This window comes from Cetorhinus maximus, chromosome 9, assembly GCF_964194155.1.
Source record: "Cetorhinus maximus chromosome 9, sCetMax3.hap1.1, whole genome shotgun sequence".
Classification (NCBI taxonomy): Eukaryota; Metazoa; Chordata; class Chondrichthyes; order Lamniformes; family Cetorhinidae; genus Cetorhinus; species Cetorhinus maximus.
In genome coordinates, this window is record NC_135887.1 from 22,337,156 (window position 1) to 22,349,193 (window position 12,038).

A 12,038-nucleotide genomic window follows, 5' to 3' on the forward strand; every position below is an offset into this window, starting at 1 on the left:
ACCTGGGGTTATGTTACACAGCAAGTAACAGAGACTTGGAATGCGTGTTACAGTAAAGAATGCAGAACAAGCAGTGCAAAACAGGGGATAAGGCAGCTAGGAAAATCACAGGATTGGTAGTGTGTTTCAAGTCTGTCGCACGCTGAAGGGGATAGATGACATAATAAGCTATTAGATGAAGTTCGAATAATTTATGATCATCTGAATGTGCAATATTGTATATCCACTTAGGTTTAGTATTATTTATCTTTGACTGAATGAAGCCTGTCCTTAGTGACTATCCATTTTAATAGCTTCCTTCTCTTCAAAAAAGGTAACCACAGTAGTGAAGAATGATATGGAGGAAGTGTGTGAAATTTAAGCATTAAAACGCCCAACCAATGATGGAAACTAAACATGGAGGGATGAAGAGTCAGTGACAGGTCAAATTATACTGGCAGCAGAGCTATTGCAATATCCTGAATTAAACGACAGGGCAGTGGGCATGGGGTCGGACTTCAAAAATAATTCATTGACTGTAAAACACTTTGGTAAATCCTAAGTATATGATTTAGATGAGGGAATTAAATGTAATATCTCCAAATTTGCAGATGACACAAAGCTGGGTGGGAGGGTGGGCTGTGAGGAGGATGCAGAGATGCTTCAGTGTGATTTGGACAAGCTGAGTGAGTGGGCAAATGCATGGCAGATGCAGTATAATGTGGATAAATGTGAGGTTATCCATTTTGATAGCAAAAACAGGAAGGCAGATTATTATCTGAGTGGCTATAAATTGAGAGTAGGGAATGTGTAACGAGACCTGGATGTCCTTGTACACCAGTTGCTGAAGGTAAGCATGCAGGTGCAGCAGGCGGTAAATAAGGCAAATGGTATATTGGCCTTCATAGCCAGAGGATTCGAGTACAGGAACAGGGATGTCTTGCTGCAATTATACAGGGCCTTGGTGAAACCACACCTGGAATATTGTGAGCAGTTTTGGTCTCCTTATCTGAGGAAGGATGTTCTTGCTATAGAGGAAGTGCAGCGAAGGTTTACCCGACTGATTCCTGGGATGGCAGGACTGACATATGAGGAGAGATTGAGTCGATTAGGATTATATTCACTGGAGTTCAGAAGAATGAGGGGGGATCTCATAGAAACCTATAAAATTCTAACAGGACTAGAAAGGGTAGATGCAGGAAGGATGTTCCCGATGGTGGGGGAGTCCAGAACCAGGGGTCACAGTCTGAGGATACGGGGTAGACCATTTAGGACTGAGATGTGGAGAAATGTCTGCACCCAGAGAGTGGTGAGCCTGTGGAATTCGTTACCACAGAAAGTAGTTGAGACCAAAACATTGTATGTTTTCAAGGAGTTAGATATAGCTCTTGGAGCGAAAGGGATCAAAGGGTATGGGGAGAAAACAGGAGCAGCCTATTGAGTTGGATGATCAGCCATTATCATAATGAATGGCAGAGCAGGCTCGAAGGGCTGAATGGCCTACTCCTGCTCTTAGTTTCTATGTTTCTAAGGCATTGTACAAATGTTCCTTAATTCTTTCCTTGAAATATTTACACCTCTTAGAGATCTTCAGTCCAATCAAAGGACAAATAATGTTAAAGCTGTGAGAAAAGAAGTGTTTTGAATGTCGACTGAATCTTAAGAGGTTCTGCCCCTAATGTGGCTGTAGCTTTCTCTTCTACTTTTCCTCATATTTCTAATCTGGTAGATTCTGCCACTATGCAGATTTAGAGGGAACTACTGGGGATGAGCAGGCCAAATCAGATAAGAAACTTGACTCATTTATTAAGTATTCCAGCAATATTTACATAGGAACAGGAGTAGCTGATTTCGTCCATCGAGTTTGCTTTAGCAATGACAGTTTTTTTTTAAATCCTAAATTCCTGCCCTTTAATATCTTTATTTTTCATATAAATATCTACCTCCCTTTTAAATGCCTTCACTGATTCTGCATCTTTGACCTTTGGGGGTAGTGAGTTCCACAAGCTCGCAAGCCCTTGTGTGAAGAAAATGTTCCTGGATTTGATTTTATTAGAAGAAAAGCTCAAGATGGAAAATGCCTCCTTCAGATGGGATCCAAGTTAGTATGGAGTCCACAGTGTAGACACTGTGGTTTTACCTGAATGAGTGCCTCTTTCGTGTTTTAAATTCAGCTTCAATTGCAACATCTAGATGGAGCTGATGAGCTCGCATCTGTTATTATATTCCTGTTTCAACTCACCACAAAATAAACAGTTCACTAATCCTTCCTCTTCCGAGCAAGATGCATCTTTTAATAAGCAGTGAAGTATTTATGTGAAAATTTGATCTACCCTAAATTCGCAATGTAGGAGTAGGCCTTTCAGCTTCTCGAGCCTGGCTAAACAGTGTCTTAACTGAATCTACTCGCACTGGTAACCGTAAAAGCTGCAATATACCATTAATAACTGGGAAGGGAGAAAGAGTGGGTGGGGATTAAACAGAAATGACTAACACAGCCTCACTGGAACCTGTTACCTGAAGCCTGTTTCGCCTGGCCCCATTCGTTCTGCTCTGTGCAACAGAATTGAAATCTTTAACTGTCCTAATCTTCCCTGTTGTGATGTATTAAAAATTGATGTGGTAAGTTTTGTGAAATCTTCTTGAGCACCAAGAATGTCTGTTGGAGCAACTATTCAATTCATTTTTGAAGATCAAACATGGTAGAGGATTGTGTACTGTAAACCACAAAAATAATTTGTTGCTTGATTGAAGTTATCTGGGGGTCGCCGCTGGAGATGAGAAACAGAAGATGGAGAAAGTCTTTCCTTGAGGATATTAACATAAAGCCTGGCTGGAGAAAAAAAATGTGACATAGAAGCCAGTCCCAACATGAGGTGTTCAGTAGTAAAATTCTCTAATCTTTGGCTTTCACTTAAATTAAGTCTGACTGCAGTACAAGCGTATAGAACCATAGAAATACTGAAATACGGTGTGATACCAGGGGCTAAGCAGGGTTAAATTCTAAGCACAGGTTGCATAGACTAGGTTTGCATACCCTTGCATGTAGAATATTAAGGAGTGATCCAATTGAAGTGTTTAGGATGATTAAATAATTTGATGTGGTAGATAGAGAGTAACCATTTCCTCTGGTGGGCAAGTCAAAGGGCACAACCTTAAAATTAGAGCTAGACCATTTAGAGGAGATATCAGGAAGCACTTCTTCACAAAGGTTAATGAAAAATGTCACTCATAAAGCAGTTGATTGGAAGTGAATTGAAGATTTCAAAACTGAGATTGATAGATTTTTGTTAGGCAAAGATATTGAAGGTTACTGAATCAATGTGGGTAGATGGAATTAAGATACAGATTAGTCAGGCTTGAAGAGCTGAATCCCAATGCAATTTTTAAATTCATTCACAGGGTCTGGATGTTACTGGAAAGGCCAGCTTTTATTGCCCAAAATTTAGCATACACATTCGGCATATTCCACACTAACTCCCTGTGAGAGCATCTTCTGAGAGAGCATCTTCAGACAACTGGACATTATAAACTCACTGAGCTCTTGATGCACAATCATAGGAGAGGACAGAGGCGATGCTGTATATGAGCAGTTGGATCATCTGGGACTGACATAGCAACAGGCAGAGGCCATTGGCAGAGTGAGGTGGATGAGATGTACGGATGGCTATGGCAAGTTTGACACCTCCAAGAATCCGAACACAGTTGAAAGTCTACTCAGATGATCAAGGAAGCGGTTCGATGTAACATATTTGACCTTTTCAAGGCCTATTAAAAAATATTGCATGTTCTGGTCATGTTCAAAATTCCAGTTCTTATGCATTTAATCAGGCTTCTGAACAAGCTTCCATTCTGACTGTCTGCATCATTCTTTCACACACGATTCAGCATTCTCCAGTGAGACAAAATGCCGCTGCACGTGGCTTTTGAGCAAAGGCTGGCTAGGCTGAGGTGAAAGCACAAAATATGGGAGGAAATCAAAGTGAGTTACTAAAATGAAACTATGTCCAAATCCAGTGAAAAATGACAGGATGAACATGTCCACTCTTTGGAAGCCATAATATGGAATCAGCTGGTCCAGTCTCAGTGAAGACCACTAACTAAAGCTCCCCAATATTCAGAACCCACCTGCACTGCAGTCCCAATTGTACAGCTCATAGAATGGCCAGTGTTGTTGTCAGGAAGATATAATAATTTTCATAATGTTATTGGAATTTATTGTAAAGTAAAGGAATACTGTGTGTGTGTGTGTTTTTTATGGTCTGAACGCTTTGATGTATCAGAAGATAAGCTAGGTTTGAAATGTTAAGTAGGTAAACATGGGTGAAGTTTTAGAATGTGAGGTGTAAAGGGGACATTTGCATTTTTAAATAAATCAGACTAGCTTGAATTCAAAAGAGGGGGGTGAAATGTTTCACTTAACCAAGAGAAGTTAAGAAACAGTGTGTTTATTTTTCCCAAAGATTATTGGTAAAATTGGTACAATGATAGATTTTTATTATTAGAGAGGTAAAGTCCAAAGACATAGTGAAACAATGGGAATTTACATTCAAAGGGGAAATCTGTATAAAGGAAATGAAGCTGTGTGTAGGAAAGAAGGCATTCTAAGATCGAATAAGTGTGATAAGCCTCCAGCATCTAAGCCTCAAGCTGCTGTCTAAAGAAACTGAAGTTAAGAAAAGTCACTTTGAATCCGACTGTTCAGGATATCGTGCTACTTGGCCTGCATCTTCTAAAATAAATATGCTTTTACTGTTGCCTTAACAGAGGTGTAACTGGGAGTTAGATTAATTAGGGGATTTAGAAGTTATCATAGTCGTAATTTGTAGATCTATGTATGTGCTTAAAATCATTTCTTCTATTAATAAAGTTGAATTTAGTTTTACAAGAAACCTATAAGACTTGGCGGCCTTCTTTTTACAGAATTCAAAGTCTGCATCCTGAAATAAGTAAAACTGCAAATAGCTGTGGCAGCTGCTTCAAGTTTCCCTCTGGGATTTGGGCAGCTTGGCATTTACCATTCGCCTGCCATAACAGTTGTAAATAGATAGAAACATACAATTGTACAGAAGAAACTGGTATTAAGGTACATTGTTGAACCAGTGCAGCAGAACTTTAGCCTGCATCTGGTTCATGTTTTTGCTAACTTGGGCTTGTTCAGCATTGATCCTGGGATCCATTCGGCCTCACAAGTTTGGTCCAGCATTCAATGGCTGATCCACACCTCAAATACATTTACAGCTTTTTTCCTATATCTTGATAATCCTTATCTAACAAAAATCTATCAAGTCGGTACTAAAAATTTCAATTAACTCAGCTTCCACAGCTTGTTGGGAGTGTGTTGCAGATTTGCACTACCCTTTTTGTGAATAAATGCTTTTAGTTTCACCTTTGAATGATCTGGATCTAATTTTAAGATTAAACTTGCTGTTTGGGTTCCCCCACAAAGGAAATAGTTTCACTCTATCAACTCTATTGAATCCCTTTATCATATGTATCCCAAGAACACACAAGAATACAAGAAGTAGGAGCACAAGAAGTGGACCGTATGGCCCGTTGATCCTGCACCGCTATTCAGTATGATCATGGCTGATCTCGGGCTTCAAGTCCACTTTCCCACCCACTCCCCACTTCCCTTGATTCCCTGAGAGACCAAAAATCTGTCTACCCCAGCCTTAAATGTATTCAACAATGGAGCATCCACAACCCTCTGGGGTTGGGAATTCCAAAGAATCACAACCCTTTGAGAGATGTAATTTTTCCTCATCTCAGTTCTAAATGATTGACCCCTTATCCTGAGACTGCACCCCTGTATTTTAGATCCCCTGACCAGTGGAAAAAAATCTCTCAGTATCTACCCTATCAAGCCCCTTCAGAATCTTGTAGGTTTCAATTAGATCGTCCTACATTCTTCTAAACGCCACAGAAGACGGGCTCAATTTACTCAGCCTCTCAGCATAGGGCAGCTCTCTCATCCCAGGGATCAATTTAGTGGACATTCGCTGTACCACCTCTAATGCAAGTATATCCTTTCTTAAATGTGGAGACCAAAACTGCACACAGTATTCCAGATGTGGTCTCACCAATACTCTGTACAATTGTAGCAAGACTTCTCAATTTCTGTACTCCAATCCCCTTTCAATAAAGGCCAACACACTATTTGCCTTCCTAAATGTTTGCTGCATCTGCATGCTAACTTTCTGTGTTTCTTGTATAAGACCATAAGACATAGGAGCAGAAATTAAGCCATTCGGCCCATCGAGTCTGCTCCACCGTTCAATCATGGCTGATAAGTATCTCAACCCCATTCTCCCGCCTTCTCCCCATAACCTTTGATCCCCTTACCAATCAAAGACCTATCTATCTCAGTCTTAAATACGCTCAATGACCTGGCCTCCACAGCCTTCTGTGGCAATGAATTCCATAGATTCACCACTCTCTGGCTAAAGAATTTCTCTTCATCTCTGTTCTAAAAGGTCTTCCCTTTACTCTAAGGCTGTGCCCTCGGGTCCTAGTCTCTCCTACTAATGGAAACATCTTCCCCACGTCCACTCTATCCAGGCCTTTCGGTATTCTGTAAGTTTCAATCAGATCACCCCTCATCCTTCTAAACTCCATTGAGTATAGACCCAGAGTCCTCAAACGTTCCTCATATGTTAAGCCTTTCATTCCTGGGATCGTTCTCGTGAACCTCCTCTGGACCCTCTCCAGGGCCAGCACATCCTTCCTGAGATACTGGGCCCAAAATTGCTCACAATATTCTAAATGTGGTCTGACCAGAGCCTTATAAAGCCTCAGCAGCACATCCCTGCTTTTATATTCTAGTCCTCTCGAAATAAATGCCAACATTGCATTTGCCTTCCTAACTACCGACTCAACCTGCAAGGTAACCTTAAGAGAATCCTGGATCCTGGATCATGTATGAGCATGCCCAAGTCTCTTTGAATATCAATAATTACAAATTTCACATCTTTTAAAATAATATTCTAGTTTTCTATTCTTACGACCAAAGTGAATAACTTCACACTTCCCTACATTATACTTTATCTGCCATCTTGTTTTCTACTCACTTAACCTGTCTATATTTCTTTGCAGCCTCTCTGTGTCCTCCCTGCAGCTTACCTTTCTCCCTAGCTTGGCATCATCAGCAAACCTAGACACATTACCTTCTGTCTCTTCACTAGATGAGATGGTGGCATAATGCTATTGTTGCTAGACTAGTATCTCAGTGTAATGCTTTGGGGACCTGGGTTCAAATTCCACCATGGCCAATGGTGAAATATGAATTCAATGAAAAATCTGGAATTCAATGGTGATCATCAGTCAATTGTTCTGGGGTCTGGTCTGGCCACAGCAATTTGCTTGACTCTTAAACGCCCTCTGAACAAGGGCAATTAGGGATGGGCAATAAACGCTGGAATGAATGAAAATTAATTAATTAACACAATCCAAGTTTATGTTTGCCCAGTAGGCAAACTTTGTTAGGTCCACATAGTTATCCAATTCCCTTTTGAAACTGACTATTGAATCTCCTTCCAGCACCCTTCTAGGCAGCAGATTCCAAATTGTAACAACTCACTGTGTCAATTTTTTTCATGTTTTCTCGGGTTCTTTTACCAATTAATCTTAAATTTGTGTCCTCTGACCCTTCTGCCATTGGAAACACTTTCTCCTTATTTACGCCACTGAAACTTTTCATGTTTTTGAACACCTCTATTAAATCCCCCCTTAACCTTCCCTGCTCTAAGGAGAATAATGCCAGCTACTCTAGTCTCTCCACGTAACTCAAGATTCATATCTGTCATATTCAGGACTCAGATGGAATACCCTCCCCTCAACCAAACACCTACAGACACTCACTACTTAGGTTCACGTATGCCGGATGGTCAGTAGCAGAGGTCAGTTGGTACTGGTGAAACTAAAACTCAACACAGGTCTGTTCCTCCAGGCAAGGTGGTGAGAAAACTGACAGTGAACTTTAAAACAAAATGTTTTCATTCTGTACAGATAGTACAAATAGTAAAGTGTGCTGCAGAAACAATGGAACAAATGTCACTTCCGAATTAATTGCATTATTTGAAGTCCATTTCAGTGTTGTTCTTTTGCAACTTGATCAGCTGTTGTCCTGTTTGACTGTATTTAACCTTAGAGCTATCTACTGTTTCCATCTGCTCAAATTAAAAATTCAATTTAAAAACATCCAGCAAAAATTCAAGTAAACACTGAACATATACGTCACATTCCTGAGTGGTTGAGGGAGGAACAGTAACACCATACTAAAGACACTTTTTCTGGGCAAAAGTTAGCCAGGCTTGAGATTTCCTTCTGTTTTCCATCTTATATGGCTATGTGTTCAGTAGCATGTGAAGACTTCTTCTGTGAGCTTCCCTGGAGTTCCAGTTATGCCTGAAGCCAGGAACGGGAACTAGAGCAAATGCATTTGTGAATTGGGTGGGGGATAGGGGGGGCGTGGGTCATGAGTGTGAACCTGGGCAGGCTGTTCATTCCTGCAGGCAAGTCCCAACTGCTGCCCTAGGATGTGACCTGTCACTTTGCATAGCGGGTGATGAGTTGCAGGACTGTTGGTAAGGTGAAGATGGCAGAGAGAAAAAGAGAGAGAGAGAGAAGAAAAAACTCTTCAGACTGGTGGAAGTCATTTCACACAATGAAGAAAATTCCAAGCCATCAGCAGAAGATGCCTGAGAGAAAAAGGCTGCTTTTCCGAGACAGAGTGGGAAAGACAAATTACTGCTTGTGTTGGGTTGGGAGCCAAGGTGCATCTCGCTCCAGAGCTGAGCTTAATCTCAATTGTAAACATTTGACAGCTGACATTAAAAGGAGTTATTTCAAGCCCAAGAATAATCACATGCTTGCCACCCAATCACTGCCCACACTGCACGCCCCACTTTTCTATTGTTTGATCTTCACTATGCTTTAAACTAATTTCATAAGATTGCAAACACATTAACATTTCAGGAAAATAAGGAGCTTCTGCATGGGCACGAGTGCTCTGCCTCACAGCTGGGAAGAGAATTCACATCTTTGCAATTCCAGAGGAAATGTTCTCATTTAAAGCCTGTCACTGAGTTTGAGAGATTCTGAATTCTAACTTCTTACACATGTGCATGGTTACCCAAATTATGACCAGGCTTTCCTGCAGCAATGCCCACAGGCTGGGAGGGGAGAGCAGGTGGGGCTGGGAGGGGAGTGTTGGCAGGGCTGGGAGGGGAGAGCAGGCGGGGCTTGGACGGGAGAGCAGGCAGGGCTGGGAGGGGTCACTAGGTGGGGCTGGGAAGGAAGTGGCAGTGGAACTGGGAGGGGAGTGCAGGTGGGGCTGGGAGGGGAGGTCAGGTGGGGCTGGGAGGGGAGAGCAGGCAGGGTTAGGAGGGGAGAGCAGGCGGGGCTGGGAGGGGAGAGCAGGCAGGGCTGGGAAGGGAGAGCAGGCGGGGTTGGGAAGGGAGAGCAGGCGGGGCTGGGAAGGGAGAGCAGGCGGGGTTGGGAAGGGAGAGCAGGCGGGGTTGGGAAGGGAGAGCAGGCGGGGTTGGGAAAGGAGAGCAGGCAGGGCTGGGAAGGAAGAGCAGGCAGGGCTGGGAAGGAAGAGCAGGTGGGGCTGGGAGGGGAGAGCAGGCGGGGCTGGGAGGGGAGAGCAGGCGGGGCTGGGAGGGGAGAGCAGGCGGGGCTGGGAAGGGAGAGCAGGCGGGGCTGGGAAGGGAGAGCAGGCGGGGCTGGGAGGGGAGAGCAGGTGGGGCTGGGAAGGGAGAGCAGGCGGGGCTGGGAGGGGAGAGCAGGCAGGGCTGGGAAGGGAGAGCAGGCGGGGTTGGGAAGGGAGAGCAGGCGGGGCTGGGAAGGGAGAGCAGGCGGGGCTGGGAAGGGAGAGCAGGCAGGGCTGGGAAGGGAGAGCAGGCGGGGCTGGGAGGGGAGAGCAGGCAGGGCTGGGAGGGGAGAGCAGGCAGGGCTGGGAAGGGAGAGCAGGCGGGGTTGGGAAGGGAGAGCAGGCGGGGTTGGGAAGGGAGAGCAGGCGGGGCTGGGAGGGGAGAGCAGGCGGGGCTGGGAAGGGAGAGCAGGCGGGGCTGGGAGGGGAGAGCAGGCGGGGCTGGGAAGGGAGAGCAGGCGGGGCTGGGAGGGGAGAGCAGGCGGGGCTGGGAGGGGAGAGCAGGCAGGGCTGGGAAGGGAGAGCAGGCGGGGTTGGGAAGGGAGAGCAGGCGGGGCTGGGAAGGGAGAGCAGGCAGGGCTAGAAGGGGAAAGCAGGCGGGGCTGGGATGGGTCACTAAGTGGGGCTGGGAAGGAAGTGGCAGTGGAACTGGGAGGGGAGTGCAGATGGGGCTGGCAGAGGAGAGGAGATAGGGCTGGGAGGGGAAACAACAACGCTAGGAGAATGTAGATGGATCTGGGAGAGGCACTAGGTGGGGCTGAGAGGGCAGAGCAGGTGTGGCTGGGTGAGGATGCAGAGGTGGGAGGGAGTGTGGGAGGGGAGTGTTGGCAGGGCTGGGAGTGGAGTGCTGGTGGGGCTGGGAGGGCAGAGGAGCTGGATCTGGGAGGTGTGAGGGTATAGGGCTGGGAGGGAGTGCTGGTGGGGCTGGGAGGGGGGTGCATGTAAGGGCTGAGGGAATGCAAGCAGGCTGGGAGATGAAGGAAGGTAGGGGGCAGGGACATAGTCGTGAGAGGTGGGGGTTGGTAGAGGTTTAAAACTGCTGGGCTTGCCCTGAAAAAAATGAAGACTCAACTCTTTATAAGCTATGGCTCTAGCAGAAATCGGGTGTCAGAGAACAGACAATTAAGTCATCCCCCTGACAGAAAAAAACCTGACTATTTAAAGATGCTTCGCAGCTGTCAAAACTCAGTCCAAGCTGCCTTGGAGCTCGCAAACCCAAAATCCCATCCTGCGATACCACTGGGGGTAGCGACCCAGAGTTTGGGAACCCCTGATTTTAAGGAATACTGTAACCAAAAGCTGCTCTCTTAGGCTGTGCCTGGATGGAGAATATTATATGATTTTACTTTCACAAATTTTGTTTCGCTGTGATGCTACTAAAGAGATTTTCTTAGTGCAACATGACTGGGGAAAATTCTGAAAATATCCCAATCTGGAACTGAGCTACGCAGGGTAGGAAGGTCCCAGGTTTGATCTTGCACTATGATAGTTATGGTGATAGTTGTGCTGTTACAACTGGGCTTTCTGCCCCTGGACTTGAAGGGAGAAAATCAAAATCAGCAGGGGCCCTCTAGCTCCGACTGCAGTTTAGTGATCTCTGGAAAAGGTACAGACAGGGTGAGAACAGGATTAGGATGGAGATCAGGTTGGACATTCTCCATGGTGAAACAACCTCTAAACATTCACTGTCTAGACTTCCATCTAACAAGCAGCTGTTTAGGGAAGATATTGGAGAATGACTTGAAGCTTTGAATTCAAGACTTGGGGTGAGACGAAGATAAAACTGATGCAGAAGGAAAGGGAACACAAATGTTAGGCATCACACAAAGCATAACAGCCTTCACTGGACATGCAGCGTATTTATATGATAGCTGCATGCCATTTATTTGGAAAATGTACTTAGCTGAAATTGGAAACAGGTTACACCAAATTCAACCACATGCCATGCTCTCCAACATTGGCTCCTTACTTGTGGACGAAGTATAAATAGCGTAGATGAACACGTACAGTAGTCATATACAAGCCGCGCAGTTCTAGATGTGAGTGAATTGCTGCCTCGCCCCTCCTGTATGTACCACACCTGGCAATGAGTGTTCCTGAGAGGAAGGGCATTTTGGTTGAACTGTAGCTACCTGTCACTGGTTTGCCTGCTGCTTTACTCCAGATACATGCATACACCTTATCAAATGGAGAAACAAATTGCACTCATTAAATAGGGTTCCCGATTGGTGCAGAACAGTTCAAATGCACAATCCTGAACTAAGCAGAAAATATTATCAGTACTGAACATGTCAGTTGTCTTTTCCAAATCAGCAACTTCTGTCTGTAAACTAGTCACATGTTTTATCAGGTTCCAGTTGTAATCATTAGCAATATTTTAATGATGGAATCCTGAATTTTCATTAAT

The 12,038-nt window shown here is 44.6% G+C and overlaps 1 protein-coding gene and 1 long non-coding RNA gene across 7 annotated transcripts in view; one reads left to right on the top strand and one right to left on the bottom strand.

The window, feature by feature from the left end:
• The window catches only part of bcas3 (BCAS3 microtubule associated cell migration factor), a 1,018,944-nt gene that overhangs the window by 307,467 nt on the left and 699,439 nt on the right, over nucleotides 1-12,038 (bottom strand). The window lies entirely within an intron of this gene.
• The window catches only part of LOC144684485 (uncharacterized), an 81,010-nt gene that overhangs the window by 43,224 nt on the left and 25,748 nt on the right, over nucleotides 1-12,038 (top strand). The window lies entirely within an intron of this gene.